The 19917-nt window shown below is 41.9% G+C and overlaps 1 protein-coding gene and 18 non-coding genes across 19 annotated transcripts in view; all 19 read left to right on the top strand.

Annotated features, from left to right (window-relative positions):
* LOC135572704 (uncharacterized) overlaps positions 1-19917 on the top strand; it is a 221963-nt gene that overhangs the window by 138669 nt on the left and 63377 nt on the right. The window lies entirely within an intron of this gene.
* Positions 1004-1077, top strand: trnan-guu (transfer RNA asparagine (anticodon GUU)). The gene has a single exon. It is a non-coding gene; the product is annotated as a tRNA-Asn (tRNA).
* trnan-guu (transfer RNA asparagine (anticodon GUU)) lies at positions 1267-1340 on the top strand. The gene has a single exon. It is a non-coding gene; the product is annotated as a tRNA-Asn (tRNA).
* On the top strand, positions 2055-2128 carry trnan-guu (transfer RNA asparagine (anticodon GUU)). The gene has a single exon. It is a non-coding gene; the product is annotated as a tRNA-Asn (tRNA).
* On the top strand, positions 3310-3383 carry trnan-guu (transfer RNA asparagine (anticodon GUU)). Its single transcript has one exon. It is a non-coding gene; the product is annotated as a tRNA-Asn (tRNA).
* On the top strand, positions 3836-3909 carry trnan-guu (transfer RNA asparagine (anticodon GUU)). The gene has a single exon. It is a non-coding gene; the product is annotated as a tRNA-Asn (tRNA).
* trnan-guu (transfer RNA asparagine (anticodon GUU)) lies at positions 4781-4854 on the top strand. The gene has a single exon. It is a non-coding gene; the product is annotated as a tRNA-Asn (tRNA).
* Positions 5307-5380, top strand: trnan-guu (transfer RNA asparagine (anticodon GUU)). Its single transcript has one exon. It is a non-coding gene; the product is annotated as a tRNA-Asn (tRNA).
* On the top strand, positions 5570-5643 carry trnan-guu (transfer RNA asparagine (anticodon GUU)). Its single transcript has one exon. It is a non-coding gene; the product is annotated as a tRNA-Asn (tRNA).
* On the top strand, positions 7581-7654 carry trnan-guu (transfer RNA asparagine (anticodon GUU)). The gene has a single exon. It is a non-coding gene; the product is annotated as a tRNA-Asn (tRNA).
* Positions 9567-9640, top strand: trnan-guu (transfer RNA asparagine (anticodon GUU)). The gene has a single exon. It is a non-coding gene; the product is annotated as a tRNA-Asn (tRNA).
* On the top strand, positions 10514-10587 carry trnan-guu (transfer RNA asparagine (anticodon GUU)). The gene has a single exon. It is a non-coding gene; the product is annotated as a tRNA-Asn (tRNA).
* Positions 11139-11212, top strand: trnan-guu (transfer RNA asparagine (anticodon GUU)). Its single transcript has one exon. It is a non-coding gene; the product is annotated as a tRNA-Asn (tRNA).
* Positions 12088-12161, top strand: trnan-guu (transfer RNA asparagine (anticodon GUU)). The gene has a single exon. It is a non-coding gene; the product is annotated as a tRNA-Asn (tRNA).
* On the top strand, positions 12351-12424 carry trnan-guu (transfer RNA asparagine (anticodon GUU)). The gene has a single exon. It is a non-coding gene; the product is annotated as a tRNA-Asn (tRNA).
* trnan-guu (transfer RNA asparagine (anticodon GUU)) lies at positions 13297-13370 on the top strand. Its single transcript has one exon. It is a non-coding gene; the product is annotated as a tRNA-Asn (tRNA).
* trnan-guu (transfer RNA asparagine (anticodon GUU)) lies at positions 13559-13632 on the top strand. The gene has a single exon. It is a non-coding gene; the product is annotated as a tRNA-Asn (tRNA).
* On the top strand, positions 14768-14841 carry trnan-guu (transfer RNA asparagine (anticodon GUU)). Its single transcript has one exon. It is a non-coding gene; the product is annotated as a tRNA-Asn (tRNA).
* Positions 17186-17259, top strand: trnan-guu (transfer RNA asparagine (anticodon GUU)). Its single transcript has one exon. It is a non-coding gene; the product is annotated as a tRNA-Asn (tRNA).

Here is a 19917-nt window from a genome sequence, read left to right as displayed (position 1 = left end):
TGCTGTGTTTCCTGTTGTCACATGTGATTGGTGTGTTGTTGAACCTGAAAGATAACAAGTTACTATACCTACTGGTAAAATGGCTGTCAATGGTCTCTGATCTTCTGTTACTCAATAGCTTGATCATTCTGTGTTCTCCAAGGAACATATAATTTATTCTTATTAATCTGGCTGGTATGACAACATAAATGATGTCAATCTGGCATGAAAAACCTTAGCATTTATATTTATCTCGCGAGAAGGACAATGTTGGTCCAGTGTGTTTGTGTGTATATGTACGCCTATACGCCATGAAAGTGACTAGCCACTTCATCATTCTTCCGGAGTCAGTCCCCTAATTATTTTGTTGTTGAACCTGAAAGATGACAAGTTACTATACCTACTGGTAAAATGGCTGTCAATGGTCTCTGATCTTCTGTTACTCAATAGCTTGATCATTCTGTGTTCTCCAAGGAACATATAATTTATTCTTATTAATCTGGCTGGTATGACAATGGAAATGGCGTCAATCTGGCATGAAAAACCTTAGCATTTATATTTATCTCGTGAGAAGGACAATGTTGGTCCAGTGTGTTTGTGTGTATATGTACGCCTATACGCCATGAAAGTGACTAGCCACTTCATCATTCTTCCGGAGTCAGTCCCCTAATTATTTTGAATGGGCTTGGCGATTATATATTACGTTTGTGAAAATGCAGTTGTTTAAAATATATATTTATCAGAATATATTTGTGATTGCGGCTGAATTTACTCCTGACAGATGCCTTTTAATATAATGTTGCGCTGACGAACATTGCACTACATTTTTGCCCTTTTAAGGCCATTCAAAAAGCTAACAAACATTAGAAAACTACAGGTCTACTTCCTTGAAAATGTTGCTGCACTTTTGATGCACGTTAACACAACCATTGGAACAAAGTGTTGTTGTTTCGTAAACTCCATGTTCAGTTGGATGAGAGCACGAATGGCCAGTGATCAAGCGTCAGGGTCAATTACACCACAAGTCTCTGTGGCGCAATTGGTTAGCGCGTTAGACTGTTAATCTAAAGGTTGGTGGTTCGAGCCCACCCAGAGACGACAGTTCTCAGTTTGTTGTGCTCCATGATGTGGATGTGACATCCTGAACCTGTAATGAGATTCCTGTTATTTTACCCTGCTGATGGTCAAACCATTGGAACAAAGTGTTGTTGTTTCGAAAACTCCATGTTCAGTTGGATGAGAGCACGAATGGCCAGCGATCAAGCGTCAGGGTCAATCACACCACAAGTCTCTGTGGCGCAATTGGTTAGCGCGTTAGACTGTTAATCTAAAGGTTGGTGGTTCGAGCCCACCCAGAGACGACAGTTCTCAGTTTGTTGTGCTCCATGATGTGGATGTGACATCCTGAACCTGTAATGAGATTCCTGTTATTTTACCCTGCTGATGGTCAAACCATTGGAACAAAGTGTTGTTGTTTCGAAACTCCATGTTCAGTTGGATGAGAGCACGAATGGCCAGCGATCAAGCGTCAGGGTCAATTACACCACAAGTCTCTGTGGCGCAATTGGTTAGTGCGTTAGACTGTTAATCTAAAGGTTGGTGGTTTTAGCCCACCCAGAGACGACAGTTCTCAGTTTGTTGTGCTCCATGAAATGGATGTGACATCCTGAACCTGTAATGAGATTCCTGTTATTTTACCCTGCTGATGGTCAAACCATTGGAACAAAGTGTTGTTGTTTCGACAACTCCATGTTCAGTTGGATGAGAGCACGAATGGCCAGCGATCAAGCGTCAGGGTCAATCACACCACAAGTCTCTGTGGCGCAATTGGTTAGCGCGTTAGACTGTTAATCTAAAGGTTGGTGTTTCGAGCCCACCCAGAGACGACAGTTCTCAGTTTGTTGTGCTCCATGATGTGGATGTGACATCCTGAACCTGTAATGAGATTCCTGTTATTTTACCCTGCTGATGGTCAAACCATTGGAACAAAGTGTTGTTGTTTCGACAACTCCATGTTCAGTTGGATGAGAGCACGAATGGCCAGCGATCAAGCGTCAGGGTCAATCACACCACAAGTCTCTGTGGCGCAATTGGTTAGCGCGTTAGACTGTTAATCTAAAGGTTGGTGGTTCGAGCCCACCCAGGGACGACAGTTCTCAGTTTGTTTTGCTCCATGATGTGGATATGACAAGTCTCTGTGATGGAATAGGTTGGTGCGTTAGACTGTTAATTTAAAAGTTGGTGATTTGAGCCCACCCAGGGATGCTGTCTTTCTGTTCCCAGTGATATGGAAGACATTCCTGGCCTTACAGTAAGCCTGCTTTTGACCTGCTGTGTTTCCTGTTGTCACATGTGATTGGTGTGTTGTTGAACCTGAAAGATAACAAGTTACTATACCTACTGGTAAAATGGCTGTCAATGGTCTCTGATCTTCTGTTACTCAATAGCTTGATCATTCTGTGTTCTCCAAGGAACATATAATTTATTCTTATTAATCTGGCTGGTATGACAACATAAATGATGTCAATCTGGCATGAAAAACCTTAGCATTTATATTTATCTCGAGAAGGACAATGTTGGTCCAGTGTGTTTGTGTGTATATGTACGCCTATACGCCATGAAAGTGACTAGCCACTTCATCATTCTTCCGGAGTCAGTCCCCTAATTATTTTGTTGTTGAACCTGAAAGATGACAAGTTACTATACCTACTGGTAAAATGGCTGTCAATGGTCTCTGATCTTCTGTTACTCAATAGCTTGATCATTCTGTGTTCTCCAAGGAACATATAATTTATTCTTATTAATCTGGCTGGTATGACAATGGAAATGATGTCAATCTGGCATGAAAAACCTTAGCTTTTATATTTATCTCGCGAGAAGGACAATGTTGGTCCAGTGTGTTTGTGTGTATATGTACGCCTATACGCCATGAAAGTGACTAGCCACTTCATCATTCTTCCGGAGTCAGTCCCCTAATTATTTTGAATGGGCTTGGCGATTATATATTACGTTTGTGAAAATGCAGTTGTTTAAAATATATATTTATCAGAATATATTTGTGATTGCGGCTGAATTTACTCCTGACAGATGCCTTTTAATATAATGTTGCGCTGACGAACATTGCACTACATTTTTGCCCTTTTAAGGCCATTCAAAAAGCTAACAAACATTAGAAAACTACAGGTCTACTTCCTTGAAAATGTTGCTGCACTTTTGATGCACGTTAACACAACCATTGGAACAAAGTGTTGTTGTTTCGTAAACTCCATGTTCAGTTGGATGAGAGCACGAATGGCCAGTGATCAAGCGTCAGGGTCAATTACACCACAAGTCTCTGTGGCGCAATTGGTTAGCGCGTTAGACTGTTAATCTAAAGGTTGGTGGTTCGAGCCCACCCAGAGACGACAGTTCTCAGTTTGTTGTGCTCCATGATGTGGATGTGACATCCTGAACCTGTAATGAGATTCCTGTTATTTTACCCTGCTGATGGTCAAACCATTGGAACAAAGTGTTGTTGTTTCGAAAACTCCATGTTCAGTTGGATGAGAGCACGAATTGCCAGCGATCAAGCGTCAGGGTCAATCACACCACAAGTCTCTGTGGCGCAATTGGTTAGCGAGTTAGACTGTTAATCTAAAGGTTGGTGGTTCGAGCCCACCCAGAGACGACAGTTCTCAGTTTGTTGTGCTCCATGATGTGGATGTGACATCCTGAACCTGTAATGAGATTCCTGTTATTTTACCCTGCTGATGGTCAAACCATTGGAAAAAAGTGTTGTTGTTTCGACAACTCCATGTTCAGTTGGATGAGAGCACGAATGGCCAGCGATCAAGCGTCAGGGTCAATCACACCACAAGTCTCTGTGGCGCAATTGGTTAGCGCGTTAGACTGTTAATCTAAAGGTTGGTGGTTCGAGCCCACCCAGGGACGACAGTTCTCAATTTGTTTTGCTCCATGATGTGGATATGACAAGTCTCTGTGATGGAATAGGTTGGCGCGTTAGACTGTTAATTTAAAAGTTGGTGATTTGAGCCCACCCAGGGATGCTGTCTTTCTGTTCCCAGTGATATGGAAGACATTCCTGGCCTTACAGTAAGCCTGCTTTTGACCTGCTGTGTTTCCTGTTGTCACATGTGATTGGTGTGTTGTTGAACCTGAAAGATAACAAGTTACTATACCTACTGGTAAAATGGCTGTCAATGGTCTCTGATCTTCTGTTACTCAATAGCTTGATCATTCTGTGTTCTCCAAGGAACATATAATTTATTCTTATTAATCTGGCTGGTATGACAACGTAAATGATGTCAATCTGGCATGAAAAACCTTAGCATTTATATTTATCTCGCGAGAAGGACAATGTTGGTCCAGTGTGTTTGTGTGTATATGTACGCCTATACGCCATGAAAGTGACTAGCCACTTCATCATTCTTCCGGAGTCAGTCCCTAATTATTTTGAATGGGCTTGGCGATTATATATTACGTTTGTGAAAATGCAGTTGTTTAAAATATATATTTATCAGAATATATTTGTGATTGCGGCTGAATTTACTCCTGACAGATGCCTTTTAATATAATGTTGCGCTGACGAACATTGCACTACATTTTTGCCCTTTTAAGGCCATTCAAAAAGCTAACAAACATTAGAAAACTACAGGTCTACTTCCTTGAAAATGTTGCTGCACTTTTGATGCACGTTAACACAACCATTGGAACAAAGTGTTGTTGTTTCGTAAACTCCATGTTCAGTTGGATGAGAGCACGAATGGCCAGTGATCAAGCGTCAGGGTCAATTACACCACAAGTCTCTGTGGCGCAATTGGTTAGCGCGTTAGACTGTTAATCTAAAGGTTGGTGGTTCGAGCCCACCCAGAGACGACAGTTCTCAGTTTGTTGTGCTCCATGATGTGGATGTGACATCCTGAACCTGTAATGAGATTCCTGTTATTTTACCCTGCTGATGGTCAAACCATTGGAACAAAGTGTTGTTGTTTCGACAACTCCATGTTCAGTTGGATGAGAGCACGAATGGCCAGCGATCAAGCGTCAGGGTCAATCACACCACAAGTCTCTGTGGCGCAATTGGTTAGCGCGTTAGACTGTTAATCTAAAGGTTGGTGTTTCGAGCCCACCCAGAGACGACAGTTCTCAGTTTGTTGTGCTCCATGATGTGGATGTGACATCCTGAACCTGTAATGAGATTCCTGTTATTTTACCCTGCTGATGGTCAAACCATTGGAACAAAGTGTTGTTGTTTCGACAACTCCATGTTCAGTTGGATGAGAGCACGAATTGCCAGCGATCAAGCGTCAGGGTCAATCACACCACAAGTCTCTGTGGCGCAATTGGTTAGCGCGTTAGACTGTTAATCTAAAGGTTGGTGGTTTGAGCCCACCCAGAGACGACAGTTCTCAGTTTGTTGTGCTCCATGATGTGGATGTGACATCCTGAACCTGTAATGAGATTCCTGTTATTTTACCCTGCTGATGGTCAAACCATTGGAACAAAGTGTTGTTGTTTCGACAACTCCATGTTCAGTTGGATGAGAGCACGAATGGCCAGCGATCAAGCGTCAGGGTCAATCACACCACAAGTCTCTGTGGCGCAATTGGTTAGCGCGTTAGACTGTTAATCTAAAGGTTGGTGGTTCGAGCCCACCCAGAGACGACAGTTCTCAGTTTGTTGTGCTCCATGATGTGGATGTGACATCCTGAACCTGTAATGAGATTCCTGTTATTTTACCCTGCTGATGGTCAAACCATTGGAACAAAGTGTTGTTGTTTCGACAACTCCATGTTCAGTTGGATGAGAGCACGAATGGCCAGCGATCAAGCGTCAGGGTCAATCACACCACAAGTCTCTGTTAATTGGTTAGCGCGTTAGACTGTTAATCTAAAGGTTGGTGGTTCGAGCCCACCCAGGGACGACAGTTCTCAGTTTGTTTTGCTCCATGATGTGGATATGACAAGTCTCTGTGATGGAATAGGTTGGCGCGTTAGACTGTTAATTTAAAAGTTGGTGATTTGAGCCCACCCAGGGATGCTGTCTTTCTGTTCCCAGTGATATGGAAGACATTCCTGGCCTTACAGTAAGCCTGCTTTTGACCTGCTGTGTTTCCTGTTGTCACATGTGATTGGTGTGTTGTTGAACCTGAAAGATAACAAGTTACTATACCTACTGGTAAAATGGCTGTCAATGGTCTCTGATCTTCTGTTACTCAATAGCTTGATCATTCTGTGTTCTCCAAGGAACATATAATTTATTCTTATTAATCTGGCTGGTATGACAACATAAATGATGTCAATCTGGCATGAAAAACCTTAGCATTTATATTTATCTCAAGAAGGACAATGTTGGTCCAGTGTGTTTGTGTGTATATGTACGCCTATACGCCATGAAAGTGACTAGCCACTTCATCATTCTTCCGGAGTCAGTCCCCTAATTATTTTGTTGTTGAACCTGAAAGATGACAAGTTACTATACCTACTGGTAAAATGGCTGTCAATGGTCTCTGATCTTCTGTTACTCAATAGCTTGATCATTCTGTGTTCTCCAAGGAACATATAATTTATTCTTATTAATCTGGCTGGTATGACAATGGAAATGGCGTCAATCTGGCATGAAAAACCTTAGCATTTATATTTATCTCGTGAGAAGGACAATGTTGGTCCAGTGTGTTTGTGTGTATATGTACGCCTATACGCCATGAAAGTGACTAGCCACTTCATCATTCTTCCGGAGTCAGTCCCCTAATTATTTTGAATGGGCTTGGCGATTATATATTACGTTTGTGAAAATGCAGTTGTTTAAAATATATATTTATCAGAATATATTTGTGATTGCGGCTGAATTTACTCCTGACAGATGCCTTTTAATATAATGTTGCGCTGACGAACATTGCACTACATTTTTGCCCTTTTAAGGCCATTCAAAAAGCTAACAAACATTAGAAAACTACAGGTCTACTTCCTTGAAAATGTTGCTGCACTTTTGATGCACGTTAACACAACCATTGGAACAAAGTGTTGTTGTTTCGTAAACTCCATGTTCAGTTGGATGAGAGCACGAATGGCCAGTGATCAAGCGTCAGGGTCAATTACACCACAAGTCTCTGTGGCGCAATTGGTTAGCGCGTTAGACTGTTAATCTAATTGGTGGTTCGAGCCCACCCAGAGACGACAGTTCTCAGTTTGTTGTGCTCCATGATGTGGATGTGACATCCTGAACCTGTAATGAGATTCCTGTTATTTTACCCTGCTGATGGTCAAACCATTGGAACAAAGTGTTGTTGTTTCGAAACTCCATGTTCAGTTGGATGAGAGCACGAATGGCCAGCGATCAAGCGTCAGGGTCAATCACACCACAAGTCTCTTGGCGCAATTGGTTAAGACTGTTAATCTAAAGGTTGGTGTTTCGAGCCCACCCAGAGACGACAGTTCTCAGTTTGTTGTGCTCCATGATGTGGATCCTGTAATGAGATTCAGTTATTTTACCCTGCTGATGGTCAAACCATTGGAACAAAGTGTTGTTGTTTCGAAACTCCATGTTCAGTTGGATGAGAGCACGAATGGCCAGCGATCAAGCGTCAATCAATCACACCACAAGTCTCTGTGGCGCAATTGGTTAGCGCGTTAGACTGTTAATCTAAAGGTTGGTGGTTCGAGCCCACCCAGAGACGACAGTTCTCAGTTTGTTGTGCTCCATGATATGGATGTGACATCCTGAACCTGTAATGAGATTCCTGTTATTTTACCCTGCTGATGGTCAAACCATTGGAACAAAGTGTTGTTGTTTCGACAACTCCATGTTCAGTTGGATGAGAGCAGGAATGGCCAGCGATCAAGCGTCAGGGTCAATCACACCACAAGTCTCTGTGGCGCAATTGGTTAGCGTTTTAGACTGTTAATCTAAAGGTTGGTGTTTCGAGCCCACCCAGAGACGACAGTTCTCAGTTTGTTGTGCTCCATGATGTGGATGTGACATCCTGAACCTGTAATGAGATTCCTGTTATTTTACCCTGCTGATGGTCAAACCATTGGAACAAAGTGTTGTTGTTTCGACAACTCCATGTTCAGTTGGATGAGAGCACGAATTGCCAGCGATCAAGCGTCAGGGTCAATCACACCACAAGTCTCTGTGGCGCAATTGGTTCGCGCGTTAGACTGTTAATCTAAAGGTTGGTGGTTCGAACCCACCCAGGGACGACAGTTCTCAGTTTGTTTTGCTCCATGATGTGGATATGACAAGTCTCTGTGATGGAATAGGTTGGCGCGTTAGACTGTTAATTTAAAAGTTGGTGATTTGAGCCCACCCAGGGATGCTGTCTTTCTGTTCCCAGTGATATGGAAGACATTCCTGGCCTTACAGTAAGCCTGCTTTTGACCTGCTGTGTTTCCTGTTGTCACATGTGATTGGTGTGTTGTTGAACCTGAAAGATAACAAGTTACTATACCTACTGGTAAAATGGCTGTCAATGGTCTCTGATCTTCTGTTACTCAATAGCTTGATCATTCTGTGTTCTCCAAGGAACATATAATTTATTCTTATTAATCTGGCTGGTATGACAACGTAAATGATGTCAATCTGGCATGAAAAACCTTAGCTTTTATATTTATCTCGCGAGAAGGACAATGTTGGTCCAGTGTGTTTGTGTGTATATGTACGCCTATACGCCATGAAAGTGACTAGCCACTTCATCATTCTTCCGGAGTCAGTCCCCTAATTATTTTGAATGGGCTTGGCGATTATATATTACGTTTGTGAAAATGCAGTTGTTTAAAATATATATTTATCAGAATATATTTGTGATTGCGGCTGAATTTACTCCTGACAGATGCCTTTTAATATAATGTTGCGCTGACGAACATTGCACTACATTTTTGCCCTTTTAAGGCCATTCAAAAAGCTAACAAACATTAGAAAACTACAGGTCTACTTCCTTGAAAATGTTGCTGCACTTTTGATGCACGTTAACACAAATATTGGAACAAAGTGTTGTTGTTTCGTAAACTCCATGTTCAGTTGGATGAGAGCACGAATGGCCAGTGATCAAGCGTCAGGGTCAATCACACCACAAGTCTCTGTGGCGCAATTGGTTAGCGCGTTAGACTGTTGAACTAAAGGTTGGTGGTTCGAGCCCACCCAGAGACGACAGTTCTCAGTTTGTTCTCCTCCATGATTTGGATGTGACATCCTGAACCTGTAATGAGATTCATGTTATTTTACCCTGCTGATGGTCAAACCATTGGAACAAAGTGTTGTTGTTTCGACAACTCCATGTTCAGTTGGATGAGAGCACGAATGGCCAGCGATCAAGCGTCAGGGTCAATCACACCACAAGTCTCGCGCAATTGGTTAGCGCGTTAGACTGTTGAACTAAAGGTTGGTGGTTCGAGCCCACCCAGAGACGACAGTTCTCAGTTTGTTGTGCTCCATGATGTGGATGTGACATCCTGAACCTGTAATGAGATTCCTGTTATTTTACCCTGCTGATGGTCAAACCATGTTGTTGTTGTTTCGACAACTCCATGTTCAGTTGGATGAGAGCACGAATGGCCAGCGATCAAGCGTCAGGGTCAATCACACCACAAGTCTCTGTGGCGCAATTGGTTAGCGCGTTAGACTGTTAATCTAAAGGTTGGTGGTTCGAGCCCACCCAGGGACGACAGTTCTCAGTTTGTTTTGCTCCATGATGTGGATATGACAAGTCTCTGTGATGGAATAGGTTGGCGCGTTAGACTGTTAATTTAAAAGTTGGTGATTTGAGCCCACCCAGGGATGCTGTCTTTCTGTTCCCAGTGATATGGAAGACATTCCTGGCCTTACAGTAAGCCTGCTTTTTGACCTGCTGTGTTTCCTGTTGTCACATGTGATTGGTGTGTTGTTGAACCTGAAAGATAACAAGTTACTATACCTACTGGTAAAATGGCTGTCAATGGTCTCTGATCTTCTGTTACTCAATAGCTTGATCATTCTGTGTTCTCCAAGGAACATATAATTTATTCTTATTAATCTGGCTGGTATGACAACGTAAATGATGTCAATCTGGCATGAAAAACCTTAGCATTTATATTTATCTCGCGAGAAGGACAATGTTGGTCCAGTGTGTTTGTGTGTATATGTACGCCTATACGCCATGAAAGTGACTAGCCACTTCATCATTCTTCCGGAGTCAGTCCCCTAATTATTTTGAATGGGCTTGGCGATTATATATTACGTTTGTGAAAATGCAGTTGTTTAAAATATATATTTATCAGAATATATTTGTGATTGCGGCTGAATTTACTCCTGACAGATGCCTTTTAATATAATGTTGCGCTGACGAACATTGCACTACATTTTTGCCCTTTTAAGGCCATTCAAAAAGCTAACAAACATTAGAAAACTACAGGTCTACTTCCTTGAAAATGTTGCTGCACTTTTGATGCACGTTAACACAACCATTGGAACAAAGTGTTGTTGTTTCGTAAACTCCATGTTCAGTTGGATGAGAGCACGAATGGCCAGTGATCAAGCGTCAGGGTCAATTACACCACAAGTCTCTGTGGCGCAATTGGTTAGCGCGTTAGACTGTTAATCTAAAGGTTGGTGGTTCGAGCCCACCCAGAGACGACAGTTCTCAGTTTGTTGTGCTCCATGATGTGGATGTGACATCCTGAACCTGTAATGAGATTCCTGTTATTTTACCCTGCTGATGGTCAAACCATTGGAACAAAGTGTTGTTGTTTCGACAACTCCATGTTCAGTTGGATGAGAGCACGAATGGCCAGCGATCAAGCGTCAGGGTCAATCACACCACAAGTCTCTGTGGCGCAATTGGTTAGCGTTAGACTGTTAATCTAAAGGTTGGTGGTTCGAGCCCACCCAGAGACGACAGTGTGACATCCTCCTGTAGTTCCTGTTATTTTACCCTGTGACTGTTAATCTAAAACTCCATGTTGGTGGTTCGAGCCCACCCAGAGACGACAGTTCTCAGTTTGTTGTGCTCCATGATGTGGATGACATTTGTTGTGCCCATGAACCTGTAAATGAGATTCCTGTTATTTTACCCTGCTGATGGTCAAACCATTGGAAAAAAGTGTTGTTGTTTCGACAACTCCATGTTCAGTTGGATGAGAGCACGAATGGCCAGCGATCAAGCGTCAGGGTCAATCACACCACAAGTCTCTGTGGCGCAATTGGTTAGCGCGTTAGACTGTTAATCTAAAGGTTGGTGGTTCGAGCCCACCCAGGGACGACAGTTCTCAGTTTGTTTTGCTCCATGATGTGGATATGACAAGTCTCTGTGATGGAATAGGTTGGCGCGTTAGACTGTTAATTTAAAAGTTGGTGATTTGAGCCCACCCAGGGATGCTGTCTTTCTGTTCCCAGTGATATGGAAGACATTCCTGGCCTTACAGTAAGCCTGCTTTTGACCTGCTGTGTTTCCTGTTGTCACATGTGATTGGTGTGTTGTTGAACCTGAAAGATAACAAGTTACTATACCTACTGGTAAAATGGCTGTCAATGGTCTCTGATCTTCTGTTACTCAATAGCTTGATCATTCTGTGTTCTCCAAGGAACATATAATTTATTCTTATTAATCTGGCTGGTATGACAACGTAAATGATGTCAATCTGGCATGAAAAACCTTAGCATTTATATTTATCTCGCGAGAAGGACAATGTTGGTCCAGTGTGTTTGTGTGTATATGTACGCCTATACGCCATGAAAGTGACTAGCCACTTCATCATTCTTCCGGAGTCAGTCCCCTAATTATTTTGAATGGGCTTGGCGATTATATATTACGTTTGTGAAAATGCAGTTGTTTAAAATATATATTTATCAGAATATATTTGTGATTGCGGCTGAATTTACTCCTGACAGATGCCTTTTAATATAATGTTGCGCTGACGAACATTGCACTACATTTTTTTTGCCCTTTTAAGGCCATTCAAAAAGCTAACAAACATTAGAAAACTACAGGTCTACTTCCTTGAAAATGTTGCTGCACTTTTGATGCACGTTAACACAACCATTGGAACAAAGTGTTGTTGTTTCGTAAACTCCATGTTCAGTTGGATGAGAGCACGAATGGCCAGTGATCAAGCGTCAGGGTCAATTACACCACAAGTCTCTGTGGCGCAATTGGTTAGCGCGTTAGACTGTTAATCTAAAGGTTGGTGGTTCGAGCCCACCCAGAGACGACAGTTCTCAGTTTGTTGTGCTCCATGATGTGGATGTGACATCCTGAACCTGTAATGAGATTCCTGTTATTTTACCCTGCTGATGGTCAAACCATTGGAACAAAGTGTTGTTGTTTCGACAACTCCATGTTCAGTTGGATGAGAGCACGAATGGCCAGCGATCAAGCGTCAGGGTCAATCACACCACAAGTCTCTGTGGCGCAATTGGTTAGCGCGTTAGACTGTTAATCTAAAGGTTGGTGGTTCGAGCCCACCCAGGGACGACAGTTCTCAGTTTGTTTTGCTCCATGATGTGGATATGACAAGTCTCTGTGATGGAATAGGTTGGCGCGTTAGACTGTTAATTTAAAAGTTGGTGATTTGAGCCCACCCAGGGATGCTGTCTTTCTGTTCCCAGTGATATGGAAGACATTCCTGGCCTTACAGTAAGCCTGCTTTTGACCTGCTGTGTTTCCTGTTGTCACATGTGATTGGTGTGTTGTTGAACCTGAAAGATAACAAGTTACTATACCTACTGGTAAAATGGCTGTCAATGGTCTCTGATCTTCTGTTACTCAATAGCTTGATCATTCTGTGTTCTCCAAGGAACATATAATTTATTCTTATTAATCTGGCTGGTATGACAACGTAAATGATGTCAATCTGGCATGAAAAACCTTAGCATTTATATTTATCTCGCGAGAAGGACAATGTTGGTCCAGTGTGTTTGTGTGTATATGTACGCCTATACGCCATGAAAGTGACTAGCCACTTCATCATTCTTCCGGAGTCAGTCCCCTAATTATTTTGAATGGGCTTGGCGATTATATATTACGTTTGTGAAAATGCAGTTGTTTAAAATATATATTTATCAGAATATATTTGTGATTGCGGCTGAATTTACTCCTGACAGATGCCTTTTAATATAATGTTGCGCTGACGAACATTGCACTACATTTTTGCCCTTTTAAGGCCATTCAAAAAGCTAACAAACATTAGAAAACTACAGGTCTACTTCCTTGAAAATGTTGCTGCACTTTTGATGCACGTTAACACAACCATTGGAACAAAGTGTTGTTGTTTCGTAAACTCCATGTTCAGTTGGATGAGAGCACGAATGGCCAGTGATCAAGCGTCAGGGTCAATTACACCACAAGTCTCTGTGGCGCAATTGGTTAGCGCGTTAGACTGTTAATCTAAAGGTTGGTGGTTCGAGCCCACCCAGAGACGACAGTTCTCAGTTTGTTGTGCTCCATGATGTGGATGTGACATCCTGAACCTGTAATGAGATTCCTGTTATTTTACCCTGCTGATGGTCAAACCATTGGAACAAAGTGTTGTTGTTTCGAAACTCCATGTTCAGTTGGATGAGAGCACGAATGGCCAGCGATCAAGCGTCAGGGTCAATCACACCACAAGTCTCTGTGGCGCAATTGGTTAGCGCGTTAGACTGTTAATCTAAAGGTTGGTGGTTCGAGCCCACCCAGAGACGACAGTTCTCAGTTTGTTGTGCTCCATGATGTGGATGTGACATCCTGAACCTGTAATGAGATTCCTGTTATTTTACCCTGCTGATGTTCAAACCATTGGAAAAAAGTGTTGTTGTTTCGACAACTCCATGTTCAGTTGGATGAGAGCACGAATGGCCAGCGATCAAGCGTCAGGGTCAATCTCACCACAAGTCTCTGTGGCGCAAATGGTTACCGCGTTAGACTGTTAATCGAAAGGTTGGTGGTTCGAGCCCACCCAGGGACGACAGTTCTCAGTTTGTTTTGCTCCATGATGTGGATATGACAAGTCTCTGTGATGGAATAGGTTGGCGCGTTAGACTGTTAATTTAAAAGTTGGTGATTTGAGCCCACCCAGGGATGCTGTCTTTCTGTTCCCAGTGATATGGAAGACATTCCTGGCCTTACAGTAAGCCTGCTTTTGACCTGCTGTGTTTCCTGTTGTCACATGTGATTGGTGTGTTGTTGAACCTGAAAGATGACAAGTTACTATACCTACTGGTAAAATGGCTGTCAATGGTCTTTGATCTTCTGTTACTCAATAGCTTGATCATTCTGTGTTCTCCAAGGAACATATAATTTATTCTTATTAATCTGGCTGGTATGACAACGTAAATGATGTCAATCTGGCATGAAAAACCTTAGCATTTATATTTATCTCGCGAGAAGGACAATGTTGGTCCAGTGTGTTTGTGTGTATATGTACGCCTATACGCCATGAAAGTGACTAGCCACTTCATCATTCTTCCGGAGTCAGTCCCCTAATTATTTTGAATGGGCTTGGCGATTATATATTACGTTTGTGAAAATGCAGTTGTTTAAAATATATATTTATCAGAATATATTTGTGATTGCGGCTGAATTTACTCCTGCCAGATGCCTTTTAATATAATGTTGCGCTGACGAACATTGCACTACATTTTTTCCCTTTTAAGGCCATTCAAAAAGCTAACAAACATTAGAAAACTACAGGTCTACTTCCTTGAAAATGTTGCTGCACTTTTGATGCACGTTAACACAACCATTGGAACAAAGTGTTGTTGTTTCGTAAACTCCATGTTCAGTTGGATGAGAGCACGAATGGCCAGCGATCAAGCGTCAGGGTCAATTACACCACAAGTCTCTGTGGCGCAATTGGTTAGCGCGTTAGACTGTTAATCTAAAGGTTGGTGGTTCGAGCCCACCCAGGGACGACAGTTCTCAGTTTGTTTTGCTCCATGATGTGGATATGACAAGTCTCTGTGGTGGAATAGGTTGGCGCGTTAGACTGTTAATTTAAAAGTTGGTGATTTGAGCCCACCCAGGGATGCTGTCTTTCTGTTTCTAGTGATATGGAAGACCTTCCTGGCTTTACAGTAAGCTTGCTTTTGACCTGCTGTGTTTCCTGTTGTCACATGTGATTGGTGTGTTGTTGAACATGAAAGATGACAAGTTACTATACCTACTGGTAAAATGGCTGTCAATGGTCTTTGATCTTCTGTTACTCAATAGCTTGATCATTCTGTGTTCTCCAAGGAACATATCATTTATTCTTATTAATCTGGCTGGTATGACAACGTAAATGATGTCAATCTGGCATGAAAAACCTTAGCATTTATATTTATCTCGCGAGAAGGACAATGTTGGTCCAGTGTGTTTGTGTGTATATGTACGCCTATACGCCATGAAAGTGACTAGCCACTTCATCATTCTTCCGGAGTCAGTCCCCTAATTATTTTGAATGGGCTTGGCGATTATATATTACATTTGTGAAAATGCAGTTGTTTAAAATATATATTTATCAGAATATATTTGTGATTGCGGCTGAATTTACTCCTGCCAGATGCCTTTTAATATAATGTTGCGCTGGCGAACATTGCACTACATTTTTGCCCTTTTAAGGCCATTCAAAAAGCTAACAAACATTAGAAAACTACAGGTCTACTTCCTTGAAAATGTTGCTGCACTTTTGATGCACGTTAACACAACCATTGGAACAAAGTGTTGTTGTTTCGTAAACTCCATGTTCAGTTGGATGAGAGCACGAATGGCCAGCGATCAAGCGTCAGGGTCAATTACACCACAAGTCTCTGTGGCGCAATTGGTTAGCGCGTTAGACTGTTAATCTAAAGGTTGGTGGTTCGAGCCCACCCAGGTACGACAGTTCTCAGTTTGTTGTGCTACATGATGTGGATGTGACATCCTGAACCTGTAATGAGATTCCTGTTATTTTACCCTGCTGATGGTCAAACCATTGGAACAAAGTGTTGTTGTTTCGTAAACTCCATGTTCAGTTGGATGAGAGCACGAATGGCCAGCGATCAAGCGTCAGGGTCAATTACACCACAAGTCTCTGTGGAGCAATTGGTTAGCGTGTTAGACTGTTAATCTAAAGGTTGGTGGTTCGATCCCACCCAGGGACCACAGTTCTCAGTTTGTTTTGCTGCATGATGTGGATATGACAAGTCTCTGTGGTGGAATAGGTTGGCGCGTTAGACTGTCAATTTAAAAGTTGGTGATTTGAGCACACCCAGGGATGCTGTCTTTCTGTTTCTAGTGATATGGAAGACCTTCCTGGCTTTATAGTAAGCTTGCTTTTGACCTGCTGTGTTTCCTGTTGTCACATGTGATTGGTGTGTTGTTGAACATGAAAGATGACAAGTTACTATACCTACTGGTAAAATGGCTGTCAATGGTCTTTGATCTTCTGTTACTCAATAGCTTGATCATTCTGTGTTCTCCAAGGAACATATAATTTATTCTTATTAATCTGGCTGGTATGACAACGTAAATGATGTCAATCTGGCATGAAAAACCTTAGCATTTATATTTATCTCGCGAGAAGGACAATGTTGGTCCAGTGTGTTTGTGTGTATATGTACGCCTATACGCCATGAAAGTGACTAGCCACTTCATCATTCTTCCGGAGTCAGTCCCCTAATTATTTTGAATGGGCTTGGCGATTATATATTACATTTGTGAAAATGCAGTTGTTTAAAATATATATTTATCAGAATATATTTGTGATTGCAGCTGAATTTACTCCTGCCAGATGCCTTTTAATATAATGTTGCGCTGACATACATTGCACTACATTTTTGCCCTGTTAAGGCCATTCAAAAAGCTAACAAACATTAGAAAACTACAGGTCTACTTCCTTGAAAATGTTGCTGCACTTTTGATGCACGTTAACACAACCATTGGAACAAAGTGTTGTTGTTTCGTAAACTCCATGTTCAGTTGGATGAGAGCACGAATGGCCAGAAATCAAGCGTCATGGTCAATCACACCACAAGCCTCTGTGGCGAAATTGGTTAGCTCGTTAGACTGTTAATCTAAAGGTTGGTGTTTCGAGCCCACCCAGGGACGATGGTTCTCAGTTTGTTGTGCTCCATGATGTGGATGTGACATCCTGAACCTGTAATGAGATTCCTGTTATTTTACCCTGCTGATGGTCAAACCATTGGAACAAAGTGTTGTTGTTTCGTAAACTCCATGTTTAGTTGGATGAGAGCACGAATGGCCAGTGATCAAGCGTCAGGGTCAATTACACCACAAGTCTCTGTGGCGCAATTGGTTAGCGCGTTAGACTGTTAATCTAAAGGTTGGTGGTTCGAGCCCACCCAGGGACGACAGTTCTCAGTTTGTTTTGCTCCATGATGTGGATATGACAAGTCTCTGTGGTGGAATAGGTTGGCGCGTTAGACTGTTAATTTAAAAGTTGGTGATTTGAGCCCACCCAGGGATGCTGTCTTTCTGTTTCTAGTGATATGGAAGACCTTCCTGGCCTTACAGTAAGCTTGCTTTTGACCTGCTGTGTTTCCTGTTGTCACATGTGATTGGTGTGTTTTTGAACATGAAAGATGACAAGTTACTATACCTACTGGTAAAATGGCTGTCAATGGTCTTTGATCTTCTGTTACTCAATAGCTTGATCATTCTGTGTTCTCCAAGGAACATATAATTTATTCTTATTAATCTGGCTGGTATGACGACATAAATTATGTTAATCTGGCATGAAAAACCTTAGCATTTATATTTATCTCGCGAGAAGGACAATGTTGGTCCAGTGTGTTTGTGTGTATATGTACGCCTATACGCCATGAAAGTGACTAGCCACTTCATCATTCTTCCGGAGTCAGTCCCCTAATTATTTTGAATGGGCTTGGCGATTATATATTACGTTTGTGAAAATGCAGTTGTTTAAAATATATATTTATCAGAATATATTTGTGATTGCGGCTGAATTTACTCCTGACAGATGCCTTTTAATATAATGTTGCGCTGACGAACATTGCACTACATTTTTGCCCTTTTAAGGCCATTCAAAATTTAACAAACATTAGAAAACTACAGGTCTACTTCCTTGAAAATGTTGCTGCACTTTTGATGCACGTTAACACAACCATTGGAACAAAGTGTTGTTGTTTCGTAAACTCCATGTTCAGTTGGATGAGAGCACGAATGGCCAGCGATCAAGCGTCAGGGTCAATTACACCACAAGTCTCTGTGGCGCAATTGGTTAGCGCGTTAGACTGTTAATCTAAAGGTTGGTGGTTCCTGAGCCCATGGTCCCAGGAACAAGGTCTCAGTTTGTTTTGCTCCATGATGTGGATATGACAAGTCTCTGTGGTGGAATAGGTTGGCTTAGACTGTTAATCTAAAGGTTGGTGGGTCGAGCCCACCCAGGGACGACAGTTCTCAGTTTGTTGTGCTCATGATGTGGATATGACAAGTCTCTGTGGTGGAATAGGTTGGCGCGTTAGACTGTTAATTTAAAAGTTGGTGATTTGAGCCCACCCAGGGATGCTGTCTTTCTGTTTCCAGTGATATGGAAGACCTTCTTGGCCTTACAGTAAGCCTGCTTTTGACCTGCTGTGTTTCCTGTTGTCACATGTGATTGGTGTGTTGTTGAACCTGAAAGATGACAAGTTACTATACCTACTGGTAAAATGGCTGTCAATGGTCTCTGATCTTCTGTTACTCAATAGCTTGATCATTCTGTGTTCTCCAAGGAACATATAATTTATTTTTATTAATCTGGCTGGTATGACAACGTAAATGATGTCAATCTGGCATGAAAAACCTTAGCATTTATATTTATCTCGCGAGAAGGACAATGTTGGTCCAGTGTGTTTGTGTGTATATGTACGCCTATACGCCATGAAAGTGACTAGCCACTTCATCATTCTTCCGGAGTCAGTCCCCTAATTATTTTGAATGGGCTTGGCGATTATATATTACGTTTGTGAAAATGCAGTTGTTTAAAATATATATTTATCAGAATATATTTGTGATTGCAGCTGAATTTACTCCTGCCAGATTCCTTTTAATATAATGTTGCGCTGACGAACATTGCACTACATTTTTGCCCTTTTAAGGCCATTCAAAAAGCTAACAAACATTAGAAAACTACAGGTCTACTTCCTTGAAAATGTTGCTGCACTTTTGATGGACGTTAACACAACCATTGGAACAAAGTGTTGTTGTTTCGTAAACTCCATGTTCAGTTGTCCATGTTCAGTTGGATGAGAGCACGAATAGCCAGTGATCAAGCGTCAGGGTCAATTACATCACAAGTCTCTGTGGCGCAATTGGTTAGCGCGTTAGACTGTTAATCTAAAGGTTGGTGGTTCGAGCCCACCCAGTGACGACAGTTCTCAGTTTGTTTTGCTCCATGATGTGGATATGACAAGTCTCTGTGGTGGAATAGGTTGGCGCGTTAGACTGTTAATTTAAAAGTTGGTGATTTGAGCCCACCCAGGGATGCTGTCTTTCTGTTTCCAGTGATATGGAAGACCTTCCTGGCCTTACAGAAAGCCTGCTTTTGACCTGCTGTGTTTCCTGTTGTCACATGTGATTGGTGTGTTGTTGAACCTGAAAGATGACAAGTTACTATACCTACTGGTAAAATGGCTGTCAATGGTCTCTGATCTTCTGTTACTCAATAGCTTGATCATTCTGTGTTCTCCAAGGAACATATAATTTATTCTTATTAATCTGGCTGGTATGACAACGTAAATGATGTCAATCTGGCATGAAAAACCTTAGCATTTATATTTATCTCGCGAGAAGGACAATGTTGGTCCAGTGTGTTTGTGTGTATATGTACGCCTATACGCCATGAAAGTGACTAGCCACTTCATCATTCTTCCAGAGTCAGTCCCCTTATTATTTTGAATGGGCTTGGCGATTATATATTACATTTGTGAAAATGCAGTTGTTTAAAATATATATTTATCAGAATGTATTTGTGATTGCAGCTGAATTTACTCCTGCCAGATGCCTTT

Source organism: Oncorhynchus nerka, linkage group LG8, assembly GCF_034236695.1.
Source record: "Oncorhynchus nerka isolate Pitt River linkage group LG8, Oner_Uvic_2.0, whole genome shotgun sequence".
In the NCBI taxonomy this organism is placed as follows: Eukaryota; Metazoa; Chordata; class Actinopteri; order Salmoniformes; family Salmonidae; genus Oncorhynchus; species Oncorhynchus nerka.
This window is presented reverse-complemented; position numbering and strand designations above follow the sequence as displayed.